The 15,962-nt window shown below is 43.2% G+C and overlaps 1 protein-coding gene across 2 annotated transcripts in view; it reads right to left on the reverse strand.

Moving 5' to 3' along the window:
* Nucleotides 1-15,962, reverse strand: part of ZNF177 (zinc finger protein 177) — a 53,550-nt gene that overhangs the window by 29,020 nt on the left and 8,568 nt on the right. The window contains exons 2-3 of one of the 2 annotated variants that reach the window (XM_064381930.1): nucleotides 11,088-11,226; nucleotides 5,590-5,666 (exon numbers count right to left, since the gene is read on the reverse strand). The gene's annotated coding sequence lies outside the window, so the exon portion shown is untranslated. Of the gene's footprint in view, nucleotides 1-1,379; nucleotides 1,439-5,589; nucleotides 5,667-11,087; nucleotides 11,227-15,962 lie in introns of those variants that run through there. The other variant, XM_064381931.1, reaches the window with a different exon arrangement.

Genomic DNA, 15,962 nt, shown 5'->3' on the forward strand with positions numbered 1-15,962 from the left:
CCAAAAGTTAAAAAAATTAGGCGGGCTTTGTGGCCCACACCTGTGGCTCTACCTAGTTGGGAGGCTGAGGGCACCACTGCACACCAGCCTGGGTGACAGAGCAAGACTCTGTCTCAAAAAAGGAATGAAGTAGCAATGCATGCTACAAATTAACCTTGAAATCATTATGCTAACTGAACGCAGTCAGTCGCAAAGGACTACATGGTTCATGATTCCCATTTCATGATTCTACTTATACGAAATGTCCAGAATAGGTACATCAACAAACACAAAGTCTCTTGGTGGTTGTCAGGAAATGGAGTGGAATGGGGGAGTAACTGCTGATGAGAATGGGGGAGTAACTGCTGATGAGTATGGGGTTCCCTTTGAGGCAATGAAAATGTTCTAGAGTTAGACTGTAGTGATGGTTGCACAACTCTGAATATACTAAAAACCACTGATTTATACACTTTAAATGCGATGAAATACATTATGTCAATAAAGCTGTTATAGAAGGTAATGTCCTTAATCTATCAAAAACATACAGCAAACGTAAATAGTGACCAGCTGAAAGCTTTCATTCTAAGATCTGTAAGGCAGCAAGGACTGCTCCTTCTAATGTTTTGGAGGTCACAGGCAGGCCAGTAAATCTGCGGGTCAGCAGGGGGATCATAATAGGATTATAAAGGAAAAATAAACTTCTTATTCCTAGATGATGTCAATATGTAAACAACCAAAAGAAACTACAGGTAAACTGAAAACTAAGATCTGCAGCTTGCTGCATACAAAACATACACCCTGAAGGCTCAAAAAAGCACAAGTCCCATGGAGGGGATCTGGCCATATCTAGGAATCACACGTTCATTTGTCCTTTGATCCAACAATTTGACTTCTTAAACAGACACTGAAGACCTAAGTCAACAAACACGAATGAACACGCAGAAGCCCACTCAGATGGGAACAACTCAAATGCTTATCAGGCACTAGGGTGCATCCACATAACAGGAAAAAAAAAAAAGGGGGGAGGGACGATCTCCGCGAAACGATACCGCACATCCCAAGATATGCATTGTGACAGTGGAAAGTGAGGCACACGAGGGCATTTTCTTGAGGAAAAAAGTCTCAACTGGGGAAGACATTTAAAGAGGAGGGTACAGAAGGTGGAGAAAGGCCCCGCCGACGCGCTCTGACCACATGAACCCACTCGCCTCCTCCCGGGGACGAGCGCCTGGAATGGCCGCCACGAGATGGGCAGTACCGGGAGGAGCCGCGGCCCGGTGCTCTGGGAAGAAACGCTGCGTCAGCGGGAGGCTCGGGCGGAGAGCTGCAGGCGAGGTCTGGAGCACTGCGCCCTGGACCCCTCCCCTCCCGGCTCCTCCGGCACGACTAGCCGGGCGCACCTAGGCCTGACACGCTGGGACAGCAACCAACTTGCAAAAGCCTTTTTCAGCTGCACACGGCAGCTCCGGGAGACTATGCGGCCGGGACGCGCACTTCCGCTTCCGCTCATAGGCTGTGAGGGGCGGGCTCCGGAGCTCTAGTCTTTGGCGCATTCGCCCTGAGGACTTCAGGACGGGGTGTGGCAGGCAGTCCTGCTCCCTTAGGGCGAAGGCTGGGACTCTTTATTCACTGAGTTACAGAAAATAAAGGCACAAGACAAGTAACTTGCTGGGGTCTCAAAGCTAAGTAAAAGAGTGCAGGAACTTGAGCCCAGCCAGGTCTTTTAGTCCCTAAGGTCTTCCCCAAGGGAAAAAGCAAGCGTCCCCAGAGGAAAACGGGACTGTGCAGGCGCGGGGGAAAGGGGGTCCAATTGCCCCCTCCCCTCTTCCTGACCAAAGGAAGACCCCCGAGGACAGGGATAGTTTGGTCCAGCCTCCAGTTTAAACGATTAAGTCCAACTACTTAAACAAAAACTGAGGGTCTCTGTCAGCACTTGAAATTATCCGCCAAGAAAGGAGATCCTGTTTAGGACCAACAGGGTTTGATTCAAATCTGCACAATCGGAACCCTGGAATTAAAACTGAAAATCTCAGAATAAAAAAAAAAAAATCCTGAAAATCTCAATCCGGTGGTAGAGGAAAAGATGGGTTTTAAATGGCTTTCGAGCTGTTACTACTGTATTCAGACATTCCAAAATTCAGACTTAAAAAAAGTCTCAATAGCCTTTGTCCCTTTTCCAGACAGTCCCATGAATAAAACTCCTACCTAGATAGAAGGATTTAAGAATGGTTAAGAGAATCATTATTTTTAAAATTATTATTATTTTGAGACTGAGTTTTGCTCATCATCTAGGCTGGAGCAATCTCTGCCTCCCAGGTTCAAGTCATTCTCCTGCCTCAGCCTCCCAAGTAGCTGGGATTACAGGTGCTCACCACCACGCCCAGCTGATTTTTGTAGTTTTAGTAGAGACAGGGTTTCGCCATGTCGGCCAGACTAGTCTCGAACTCCTGACCTCAGGAAATCCGCCTGTCTCGGCCTCCCAAAGTGCTAGGATTACAGGCATCAACCACCACGCCTGGCCAGAGAATCGTTAAAGTTATTCCATAGAGCCACTCAGAACTCAGAATCCTGATTAAAGGAAATCTCAACCCCTCCTGGCAGATTGTGCCTCTCACAGACACCAGCTCCATAAATAACTGCCTATAAATGGAAGATGCTTAAAGCACTAGGAATTAATTACTAACATTAGATTTAGACATTAAGGCCATGTGTTTAAAACAAAATTTCATTCTACATCCAAAAATAGCAAAGATTTTACGAAGTTAGGTCCTTTTCTTTATCACATAATGATTACAGCCTAAAAAAGAACTACTAGGTGAAGTGTGAGGATATTTACACTTTCATTGACCAAGGACTCTGGGCTTTGTTCTGCAAACAAAGTGTGCTGGTCTGAGGCAGAAGTAAAATGCCCATTAGCCTTCCTGAGAAAACGCCAAGGTTGCATGCATGCGGATGCAAGGGCAGGCTGCTTGTTCACTGGAGTACAGCTACTTCACTGATTACACTGATTCCATTTTTAAGTTGTTATTTTTTTTCTGGAGAGGGAGGGTGGATAGAGAAGGAAATTCCAGGGACTAAAAGGCCTAGAAACTCAGTGGAATGTCTCGTCTCACCACAACCTGTTCTGCTCCCTGCTGCTGACAATTCCCACTGAACCCTTCAAGGGTCTCCCACACACACAGGACAAGGGCTGCTGTTCCTACCTTCCATGGACGCAAATTTTTGCATTTTTAGTAGAACAGGGTTTCACCATGTTGGTCAGTTTGCCTTGAAGTCCTCAGGTGATCCACCCACCTCGGCCTCCCAAAGTGCTGGGATTACAAGCAAGAACCACCTCACCCAGCCTCACATATACTTTTAACTTTTCATTCCTTTGTCAACTGCAAGAATCGTAATATTTGACAAGGTGGGGTTTTTTTTGTGTGTGTCAAATATTAAGATTCTTGCAGTTGACAAAGGAAAGTTTTTTTTTGTTTTTCAGTAGCTTGGCAAAACACTTTGTCCTCTTATTTCTGATGACAGCAGTACTCTCATTTTCTTATAATTCCTGAAAATCATCATATAGACATATTTCATTTTATTGTGCTTTGCAGATAATGCGTGGGGTTTTTTTTTTATTACAGATTAAAGTTTGGTGGCAATCCTGCATTGAAGCAAGTCCACTAGCACCATTTTTCCAATGCACATACTCACTTTGTTTCTCTGTCAGCATTTTTAAGCAAAGTATTTTACAATTCAGGTGTATCCTTTGTTTTTTAGACATAATGCTACTGCACACTTAATAAACTTTTTTTTAAAGATGTAGTCTTGCTCTGTTGCCTAGGCTGAAGTGAAGTGGCACAATCTCAACTCACTGCAGCCGCTGCCTCCTGGGTTCAAGCAATTCTCCTGTGTCAGCTTCACAAGTAGCTGGGATTACAGGTGTGCTCCACCATACCTGGCTAATTTTTTTATTTTTAGTAGAGACAGCACTTCACCATGTTGGCCAGGCTGGGTTCTTGAAGTCCTGACCTCAAGTGATCCACTGGCCTCGGCATCCCAAAGTGCTGGAATTAGTCATGAGCCACTGTGCCCAGCAGTTTTTTTTTTTTTTTTTTTTTTGAGACAAAGTATTATCACTCTGTTACCCAGGCTGGAGTGCAGTGGCACAGTCATAGCTTACTGCCGGCCTTGAACTCCAGGGCTGAAGCAATCCACCTGCCTCAGCCTCCTAGGTAGCTAAAACTACAGTTACTGCACCACACCTGGCTGATTAAAAAAATTTTTTTTTGTAGAGATAGGGTCTTGCTATGTTGCCCAGGCTGGTCTCAAACTCCTAGACTCAAGCAATCCTCCTGCCTCAGCTTCTCAAACCACTAGGTTTACAAATGAGAGCCACCTCATCCGACCAACTTAACTTTTATATGCATTAGGAAACCAAAACATTTGTGTGACTAGTTTTACTATGATGGTCTGTGGAAGTGAACCCACAAATCTCCAAGGTATACCTGAATATAACTGTGAAAACCTGAAATTAAATAAACTGTATTATCTATAGGTGCCAAAACAGTGGCAAAAAAATAACAGCCCTTTTTTCCCCCGAGTTTGGTTCTGAATTTGAAGATTGGTTATTCAGAGGCAAAGTACTGGGGAAAAAAGGATCGGTCTAACTGTTGATACAATTTCACCTAGACTTAATAGGTCTCCAGGGTCAGCAATGGGGAAGGTTTTGGGTTCATCATGGGATCTCTAAAGTAAGTGGTTTAATGACAATATTGCGAGCTTTATTACTATCATGCTTATACTCTGAAATACTTGATTCTAACAGGACTGTACATGACATACATGGCCAATCAGACAGATGCAGCTTGCTGAGTAACTTCCAAAACAAGAGAGAGGAAAGAAATAGGAGATTGAAAAAACATCATTTGGGCACGGTGATTTGTGCCTGTAGTCTCAGCTCCTGGGAGGCTCAGGTAGGGGGACTGCTTGAGCCCAGGAGGTGGAGGCTGCAGTGAGCTATGATCATGCTACTGCACTTCAGCCTGGGTGACAGAGCAAGACCCTATAACATAGGGGAAAAAAAGGTATTTTTGAACTGTGAGTTCTCTGCCCAGAGACACACAATAATTCTGAATATCTGGCCAACAATATAGAACCCAGAAGAATGCAAATTGGCTACTGTTAATTTTGGATGAAGCCAGAAAGTCTGGAGTCAGTAACTAGCATTCCTCTGTTAACTCTAAAGACTGAACACACTCATGTGAAACAAGGTAGGCTGGAATCCATCAGAGATGGTGGTGGTTATTTCATGGCACATAGGTCACATAAGACAGTAACAATGGTGCTCCCTCAGAGAGTTGTAATGAAGATAAAATGAGAGTCAACCTAGGGAAAGCTCTTTGGGCATTTCATGGCATCCGTTAAGAGCAAAATAACTGTGAAGTCAGTTATGACTATTAGGAAGGTTCCACTGGCATTTAGCAACAAAATCATTTGCCTTATTAATGACGTCATTTAACAAATGGAGAATGAGACTTAGGAAAGGGGAAGGGGAAGGGCCCACATTCCAAAAGCTGGGCTCCAGAGTCTGAGCCCTCAACCCCTAGGCTCTACGTGAGCAAACAGTACCTCTAGAGACTTTTCAACTCTGAAGCCAGTTAGGATCCTGGATTCTTCCCAGTCAGCCGTCTAGTCCACTGAAGAAACTAAAAATCAAAAAGAAGAAGAAAAAAGGCGTATGAGTCTGGTTCTGATTATCACTGCTGTGTAAAAAAACCACCTGCAAGTTAGTGATACAGAATAGTGGTTTGCAGGGTTGGTAAACTCATGAGGGACCCAAAACACTTTCAGGGGGTCTGTGAGATTAAAACTGTCATTATAATAGCAGGAATATATACTTGACCTCTTCACCATATCCACATTTATACTGATGACACAAACGCAATAGTGGGCAAAAGTGCTGTTGCCTCAGCAAAAATTAGGGGAGTGGGCCAGGTGCAGTGGCTCATGCCTATAATCCCAGCACTCTGGGAGGCTGAGGTGGGCAGATCACCTAAGATCAGGAGTTTGAGACCCACCTGGCCAACATGGTGAAACCCCGTCTCTACTAAAAATACAAAATAAAAAAAAAAGAAAAAAACTGGTTGAGCGCAGTGGCTCACGCCTGTAATCCCAGCACTTTGGGAGGCCGGGCGTGCGGATCACTAGGTCAGGAGTTCGAGACCAGCCTGACCAACATGATGAAATCCGGTCTCTATAAAAACAAACAAACAAAAAATACAAAATTAGCCAGGAGCAGTGGCATGTGCCTGTAATCTCAGCTACTTGGAAGGCTGAGGCAGGACAAGTGCTTAAACTCAGGAGGTAGAGGTTGCAGTGAGCCGAGATCATGCCATTGCACTCCAGCCTGGGCAAAAAAAGAGCAAAAGTCTCTCTCAAAAAAAAAAGAAATTAATGCAGTGGTACCAAACTGCATGGTCACTGAATATCTCACTGCTACACACTCAGGATAAATAAAAATGTCCTCAAGGGAACAGAAAAAGTTAGAAAGCTTAGATCTGTTACCTTGGAAGTGTCTTAATGCTTAAAAACTTTTCTGATAGGATCAATGGTCATGTTCATGAAGGTTTGTTTTAGACACAGTACTATAAAATGGGTCAACATTTGGAAGATCTGCATAATGAAGTAAATGACTATTTCCTTTTATTTTAGAAATGTGGGTATCACTATGTTGCCCAGGCTGCTTTTGAACTCCTGGGCTCAAGTGATTCTCTCAACTTGGCCTCCCAAAGTGCTGATATTACAGGCATTACAGGCTGCCACTGTGCCAGCCCTATTTTCTAAGTAATGTAATAAGGTATAAAATCATGCATGGATAAAATAGCCATCAAAGTGCAAGATATAGGCTGGGCACGCCTGTAATCTCTGCACTTTTAGAGGCCAAGGTGGGCAGATCAACTACGCACCTTGGTAGTTGATCTACCCACCTCGGCCTCTCAAAGTGCTGGGATTACAGGCGTGAGCAGGAGGGCAGGAGTTTGAGAGCAACCTGGCCAACATGGTGAAACCCTGTCTCTACTAAAAATACAAAAATTTGCCAGGCATGGTGGCGGGTGCCTGTAATTCCAGCTACTTGGGAGGCTGAGGCTGGAGAACTGCTTGAACCTAGGAGGCCAAGGTTGCAGACAGTGGAGATTGCATCATTGCTCTCAAGCCTAAGCGACAAGAGCAAAACTCCATCTCAAAAAAAAAAAAAAAAAAAAAAAAAAAGTGCAAGACAAACAAATGGATTTTAAGGTAACAGAAAAAATTCCTTCACAGGATTTCATATTCCACACTGCAACTAATCTTCAAGAAACTACCATTTCTTGAGTTTTGGTGTATTATCAAAGAAAATCCAAAATTATGTGAAAATGCTTCTCTCTTTCCAACTATATCATCTCGGCAAAGCCAAATTTTCTACATATACTTTAATCAAAACAACTAACGGCAAAAAATGTAAAAACAGGTATATGAGAATTCAGCTGTCATCTATTAAGCTCTTAAGACATTAAAAAGATTTGCAAAAGCATGCAATATGCCACTTTTTCCACATTATTTTATTGCTATTGTAGAAAAGTTACTTTTTTTTTTTTGAGACAGAGTCTCGCTCTGTCACCTAGGCTGGAGGGCAGTGGCGTAATCTCAGCTCACTGCAACTTTCACCTCCCTGGTTCAAGTGAATCTCCTGCCTCAGCCTCCTAAGTAGCTGGGATTACAGATGACCGGCACCACGAATTTTTTACATTTTTTGTAGGGACGGGGTTTCACCATGTTGGGCAGGCTGGTCTCGAACTCCTGACCTCAGGTGATCTACCCACCTAGGCCTTCCAAAGTGCTGGGATTACAGGCGTGAGCCACTGCGCCCAGCCAGAAAAGTTATTTTTTAAAAGCCTGTTATACTACTAAAATATTTTAAAATTTTGCCAAAATTTCTTTTTTTTTCAAACAGAGTCCGACTCTGTCACTGATGCTGGAGACTGGAGTGCAGTGGCGTGATCTTGGCTTACTGCAACCTCTGCCTCCTGGGTTCAAGTGATTATCTTGCCTCAGCCTCCTGAGTAGCTGGGATTACAGGCACACAACACCATGCCAGATAATTTTTTTGTATTTTTAGTAGAGATGGGGTTTCACCACGTTGGCCAGGCTGGTCTTGACTTCAGTTGATCCACCCACCTCAGCCTCCCAAAGTGCTGGGATTACAGGCAAGAGCCACCTTGCCCAGCCTGCCTTAATTTTTAGTATGTTAAATATTCACAGATATAATGCCCACTGGCAGAAGCTTTTTGGGGTGCTCAATTTTTGGAGTGTAAAAGAGTCTCAAAATAAAAAAGGAGCATCATCTGAGGCCAGTAGATTAAGGCTGTAGTGCCAGCCTGGGCAAGAACAGCAAAAAAGACTCCATCCTAACCCCTCCCAGAAACACATGCCAGCTGTGGTGGGATGTGCCAGTAGTCTCAGCTACTCAGGAGGCTGAGGCAGTAGGATCACCTGAGCCCAGGAATTCAAGGCTGCAGTGAGCTATGTTTGCATTACTGCACTTCAGGCTGGGTGATGAAACAAGACCCTGTCTCAAAAAATTTTTTAGAAAGTGGCCAGGCACAGTGGCTCATGCCTGTAATCCCAGCACTTTGGGAGGCCAAGGCAGGAGGACAGCTTGAGCCCAGGAGTTTGAGACCAGCCTAGGCAAAATGGTGAAACCCTGTCTCTACAAAAAAAAAAAAAAAAAAAAAAAATTGCTGGGTGTGGTGGCATAGGCCTGTAGTCTCAGCTACTCGGGAGGCTGAGGTGGAGGATCACTCGAGCCTGGGAGGCAGAGGTTATAGTGAGCCAAGATCATTGTATCACTGGATTCTAGTCTGGGTGACAGAGTGAGACTCTGTCTCAAAAAATAAAGTAAACAATAAAAACAAAAATCAGAAAAGAGTCCTTGGGTTTGGTTTCTTGAATATATTCCTGCTCCTCTGGATTTGAAAATTTCTAAGATAAAAAGACAAGTTATCTGTTCCCCACACAACCAATACAGAGTTTGGGACAGGAGTGGGATATTTAAAATAGACATTCCTATTAAAAAGATGTGGGTGGGGAGAGATGGAGTTCCACAGCAGCCCATGACCCGTAGCAATTCCTAAATTCAGGCAGGAACATGTCTGTTTCTTAAGTACCAGGGCAGCTCCACAGGAGTGATTCTTACGAAGTTCTACACTGAATCATAGTTGCTTTCCCATAAAAAGTAGACATTTTCAACTGTGTAGCTTTGCAGGCCTATTTCATCTGTTTTCGATCTGCAGTTTGGGGGCTCAAAGGTCCCTTTTCATTTTGTACTACTTCTTTCCATTTTGTTTGGACAAAGTTGGCCTTGTTTTCGCTAGTGGAATAAAAAACCTTTTCCTATTTATCTCCTTTAATTTTACAGGGTTTGCATAATTAGACAAAAGCCATGGCTAAAATCACTTAGGCCCTTCTCTATCTCAGGCCCCTGTCTGTGAGAGTGCAGGGGAACAATGCCCAGAAGGGATGCTGAGATGTTCTTTTAGTTAATGAAGAGGCACCTTAAAATTCTAGATATAGTATCTATTCGTAAGACTATAAAACATCAAACTAAAGGTCTCTGAGATTCTAAGAAATGGTTCTGTGATAAAAAAGTTTTCATAATAAAATCTCTCAGTGAACTACTGTAGTCCCAGCAAAAAAAAAAAAAAAAAAAAAAAGATAGCTGGGCATGGTGGCATGTGCCTGCAGTCCCAGCCACTTGGGAAGCTGAGGTGGGAAGATCACTTGAGCCCAAAGTTAGAAGCTGAAGTGAGTTATGATCTTATCAGTGCACTCCAGCCTAGGCAACAGAGACCCTGTTTCAAAAAAAAAAGGAAAAAATCAAAATGCATAAATGCCAAAAAATAAAAATTAAAAGGCTGGCCACAGTGGCTCACACCTGTAATCTCAGCACTTTGGGAGGCTGAGGCAGGCAGATCACAAGGCCAGGAGTTCGAGACCAGCCTAACCAATATGGTGAAACCCTGTCTCTACTAAAAATACAAATAGCTAGGCATGGTAACAGATGCCTATAATCTCAGCTACTCAGGAGACTGAGGCAGGAGAATCATTTGAACCCGGGAGGCGGAGGTTGTAGTGAGCTGAGATTGCGCCCCTGCACTCCAGTCTGGGTGACAGAGCAAGACTCTATCTCAAAAAAAAAAAAAAAATCTAAAAAAATAAAATAAAATCTCTCAGTGAGCCGGGCGTGGTGGCTCAAGCCTGTAATCCCAGCACTTTGGGAGGCTGAGGCGGATGGATCACGAGGTGAAAAGATCGAGACCATCCTGGTCAACATGGTGAAACCCCATCTCTACTAATACAAAAAATTAGCTGGGCATGGTGGCGCATGCCTGTAATCCCAGCTACTCAGGAGGCTGAGGCAGGGAATTGCCTGAACCCAGGAGGTGGAGGTTGCGGTGAGCCTAGATTGCACCATTGCACTCCAGCCTGGGTAACAAGAGTGAAACTCCGTCTCAAAAAAAAAAAATCTCTCAGTGAACAAGAAGTGGAAGGGAACTTCCTTAATTTAATAAAGCCATATTCAAAAGAACCTATAGCTAACATCATACTTAATGGTAGAAGATCGAATGCTTTCTGCCTAAGGTTTGGAATAAGATAAGGATGTATGTTCTCACCACTCTTATTCAGCACTACTGGAGGCCCCAGCCAGTACATTAAGAAAATATGAAGAAATAAAAGGCACATATATCAAAAAGTAAAATTGCCTTAATACAGAGGATAGTTTTGTTTATGTAGAATATTCCAAAAAGTTACAGGAACTAATAGATAACTACAGAAAGTTTGCAGGATACAAGGACAAATATAAATTATATACATATATAAATAATTTATACACTAGCATTAAAAAACTGAAAATTTAAAACTATTATTTATAATAGCATCAATGAAATGGTGCAATACAGAAAACCACAAAACACTGTTGAGAGAAATAAGACTTAAATTAATGGGGAGGTTGTCTTAGTCTGTTTGGGCTGCTAGAACAAAATACCATAGACTAGATGGCTTATAAACCACAGAAATGCATTGCTCACAGTTCTGGAGAATGGGAAGTCCAAGACTGAGGTGCTGGCAGATTTGGTGTCTGATGAGGTCCCACTTCTTGGTTCACAGATGGTGACTTCTTGCTGTGTCCTCACAAGGAAGGACAGATTAGCAGGCTCTCTGGAATTTCTTTTATAAAGACATTAATTTAATTCATTGGTGCTCTGCCCTCATGAGCCTAATTCTCTCTCAAAGGCCTTACCTGCCAATATCATTGCATTGGGGATTAGGATTTCAACATACAAATTTTGGTTGTACACAAACATTCAGACCATGGCATAAATATATTGTCTATTGTTCAGAACAGCCAATATTATTAACATGCCAATTCTCTACAAGTTCATTTTTAGGTTGAACTGAATCTCAGTTTTAAAAAAAAAAAAAATCCCAGCAGGCTTTTTATGGAAACCAGTTAAGTTTATTCTAAAACTTATGTGAAAAAATAAAGAACGTGGACCATCCCAAATGATTCTGAAAATTAAGGTCAGTGCTGGAACTCTCACACCACTTGCTTTCAAGATTTACTAGACAGTTACTGTAATCAAAAAAGTATAGTATTAGCAGGCCGGGTGAGATGGCTCATGCCTGTAATCCCAGCAGTTTGGCAGGCTGAGGCAGGTGGATCACTTGAGACCAGGAGTTCAAAACCAACCTGGCCAACGTGGTGAAACTGTCTCTCTACTACAAACACAAAACACCCGGGCATGGTGGCATGCGCCTGGAGTCTCAGCTGCTCAGGAGGCTCAAGTGCAATAGTCTCAGGTTCTTGGGAGTCTGAGGTACAAGAATCACTTGAACCTGGGAGATGGATGTTGCCATGAGCCGAGATGGTGCCACTGTACTACCGTCTGGACGACAGAGTGAGACTGTTTAAAAAAAAAAAAAAAAGGTATAGTATTAGCAAAAGGATAGACATATAGATTAGTTGAACTGAATAGATCACAGAAACAGATTTAAACATATGTGGTCAATATGATTTCAAAAAGGTGCAAATAAGGCTGGGCACAGTGACTCATATCTGTAATCCCAGGACTTCTGGAGGCTGAGGTGGGTAGATTGCCTGAGGTTGTCAGGAGCTTGAGACCAGCCTGGCTAACATGGTGAAACCCCATCTCTAGTAAAAATACAAAAAAATTAGCCGGGCGTGGTGGCGCACGCTGGTAGTCCCAGCTACTTGGGAGACTGAGGCAGGAGAATCACTTCAACCTGGGAGGCGTTGCAGTGAGCTGAGACGAAATCGTGCCACTGCACTCCAGCCTGGGTAACACAGGGAGGCTGTGTCTCAAAAAAAAAAAAAAGGAAGAAAAAGAAAAAAGGTGCAAATAATCCAAAAGAGAAAGCACTGTTTTCAACCAATTGTCCAGAAAGAAAATTTAAAACATTTGCATCCCTTCTACCTTCTCCAAAAGAAACCTTGACCTGTGCACTGCAAAAAGGATCACAGAAGGGCTCACATGTCCCAATTTCAAAAATTACTGTAAAGCTATAGTAATCAGGACAGTGTGGTTATGAACAGAAGGTCAGACATGTACATACAAAGGAATGAAGCTGGATACATTGTACCCAGCATGCACAAACATTAGTTCAAAATGGATCACAGAACTAAATGTAAGAGTTAAAACTATACAAATCCTCGAAGAAAATATAAAAGACTTCAAGACCTTGGGTTAGGCAATGGTTTCTTAGATTTGACACCAAAAGCATAAGAAAATTAAAAAATGTAAAACTTTTGCACCTGAAAAGATGCCATCAAGAAGATAAAAAGACATCAGAGAATAAATGCGTGGGAAAAAAGAAACAAACAAAAAAAGATAAAAAGACAACACAAATAAAGTACTTGTAAGCCATTTATTTCATATGGTATTTGTAGCTAGAATTTATAGAGAGCTCTTGAAACTCAGCAATAAAAAGAACTCAGTTTAAAAATGGCAAAGGATCGCCGGGTGCGGTGGCTCAAGCCTGTAATCCCAGCACTTTGGGAGGCCGAGGCGGGTGGATCACGGGGTCAAGAGATCGAGACCATCCTGGTCAACATGGTGAAACCCCGTCTCTACTAACACAAAAAATTAGCTGGGCATGGTGGCGCGTGCCTGTAATCCCAGCTACTCAGGAGGCTGAGGCAGGAGAATTGCCTGAACCCAGGAGGCGGAGGTTGCGGTGAGCTGAAATCGCGCCATTGCACTCCAGCCTGGGTAACAAGAGCGAAACTCCGTCTCAAAAAAAAAAAAAAAAAAAAAAAGGCAAAGGATCTCAACAGACACTTTCCCAAAGGAGATAAGACATGGCTGGGCACGGTGGCTGACACCTGTAATCCCAGCACTTTGGAAGGCCGAGGTGGGTGGATCACCTGAGGTCAGGAGTTCAAGACCAGCCTAGCCAACATGATGAAACCCCATCTCTACTAAAAAAAAAAAAAAAAAAAAAATAGAAAATTAGCTGGGCGTGGTGGCGCATGCCTGTAATTCCAGCTACTTGGGAGGCTGAGGCAGGAGAATCACCTGAACCAGGGAGGTGGAGGTTGCAGTGAGCCAAGATTGCACCACTGCGCTCCAACCTTGGCGACACAGTGAGACTGACTCAAAAAACAAACAAAAAAGAAGATTGACACAGAGTCAACAAACTGATGAAAAGATCATCAATATGTTTAGTTTTCAGGTGAGCTAAGCCCAGAAATAAAAAATGTATATATAAATATATAGAATAATAAAAAAATCTTTAGCCACCAGGGAAATACAAATAAAAAACGAGTACTATTTCCCATCCAATAGGTGTATCAAAAAAAAAGATAGTAAGAAAAGACAGTCACTAAGTGGTGAAAGATTCAACGCTTTATTCCCAAGACCAGAAACAAGACAAGAATCTCTGGTCTCTCAACTTCTATTTAACAATACACTGCAGGTTCTAGTTTATGCAATAAGAAAAGAAAAAGACAAAACACATACAGATCGGAAAGGAAGAAGTAAAAAATTTTATGTGCAGACAACGGAACTGTCCCAGTAGAAAATCTGACAGAATCTACTAAAAAGCTGCCAGAGGCTGGGTGCGGTGGCTCACACCTGTAATCCCACCACTTTGGGAGGCTGGGGTGGGTGGACTGCTTGAGCCCAGGAGTTCCAGACCAGCCTGGGCAACATGGCCAAACCCTGGCTCTACTAAAAACATGAAAAATTTAGCTAGGCATGGTGGTGCACACGTGTAGTCCCAGTTACTCTGGAGGTTGAGGCATAAGAATCGCTTGAACCTGAGAGGCAGAGGTCGCAGAGAGCCAAGATCATGCTACCGCACTCCAGACTGAGCTACAGAGGGAAACTTGGTCTCACAAAACAAAACAAACAAAAAAAGAGCAGGCGTGGGTACATGCTTGGCACCTGGCAGAGACTGAGGCCAGCAGGATCTCAGTAGTGCAGCCAGAGTACCTGAGGTGGTCTGGGGCTGGGTCTGAAGGGCTCCCCCCAAATGGAGTTCACAGCCAAACGGTGCTGGTGGTCCCTGAGCTGAGTGGCCGAGGCTGGGAGGCTTTGCTTGAAATAAGGCAAAAGGGAATGAAAGACGTAGATAATCTCCAAAGTATAAAAGAAGACTGGGTTTGTGAAACAGGACCTGACAACCTCTTGGTGATAATCAACAAATTGTGAATATCGGGAGAGAGATCCAAGATGGCCGATTACTAACAGCTCAGGATTGTAGCTCCCAGAGAAAGGGCACAGAATGAGAGGACGCCACACTTGCAGACGAATTTTTGTTACCTACGGACCAGAAGATTCCCAGCGGAGGAGCCCCACGGGTCGCCAGCATGACTCTTGTGGCTGGCATGGCAGTTTTGCCAGTGCCCCAGTGCAGCGGTTCTCGCTGCAGAGTAAACGGGGTCCCCTTTTGGTCAACGTTTGAAGCTCCAGGAGGGCAGAGTCGCCCATTTACCTGATTGAAAAAGGGACTCAAGAAGGAAGCCAGACCAGAGATTTCCAGGCAGAAAAGCACCACGAATCTTAATGCCGCTGTTTTAGCCGGTGCAGTGGGTTGCTCAGATTTCGGTGCTGGGAATCAACAAGTTGGACATCCACTCAGAGACCTAATTTGAAAGTAGGCAATTACAAAGATGACAGGTGGATGAATTTACAATGATGGGAAGAAACCAGCGTAAAAAGGCTGAGAATACCCAAGATCAGAATGCCTCTCTTTCTACAGGGGATCACAGTTCCTCAACAAGAGAACAAGGCCTGATGAAGAACGAGTGCGTTCCATTAACAGAATTAGGCTTTAGAAAGTGAATAAGGAACTTTAGCGAGCTAAAAGAACATGTTCTAGCCCAATGTAAAAAAACTAAGAACCCTGAAAAAAGGTTTGACGAAATGCTAATGAGAATAGACAATTTAGAGAGGAATATAAGTGAATTAATGGAACTGAAGAACACAATATGAGAACTTCGTGAAGTATGCACAGGTTTTAACAGTCGAATTGATCAAGCAGAAGAAAGGATATCAGAGGTCGAAGACCAACTTAATGAAATGAAACAAGAAGACAAGATTAGAGAACAAAGAGTAAAAAGGAATGAGCAAAGTCTCCAAGAAATATGGGACTATGTGAAAAGATCTAATTTATGATTGATAGGTGTACCTGAATGTCATGAAGAGAATGAATCCAAGGTGGAAAATATTTTTCAGGATATTATTCAGGAAAACTTTCCCAACCTAGTAAGGCAGGACAATACTCAACTCCAGCTAATCCAGAGAACGCCACAAAGATATTCCTCAAGTAGAGCAACCCCAAGACACATAATTGCTAGATTCACTAGGGTTGAAATAAAGGAGAAAATTCTAAGGGCAGCTAGAGAGAAAGGTCAAGTTACCCATCAAGGGAAGCCTATC

The sequence above is a fragment of the Aotus nancymaae genome, unplaced genomic scaffold (genome assembly GCF_030222135.1).
Source record: "Aotus nancymaae isolate 86718 unplaced genomic scaffold, 86718_ANA_hifiasm-v0.15.2.pri h1tg000028l, whole genome shotgun sequence".
Taxonomy (NCBI): domain Eukaryota; kingdom Metazoa; phylum Chordata; class Mammalia; order Primates; family Aotidae; genus Aotus; species Aotus nancymaae.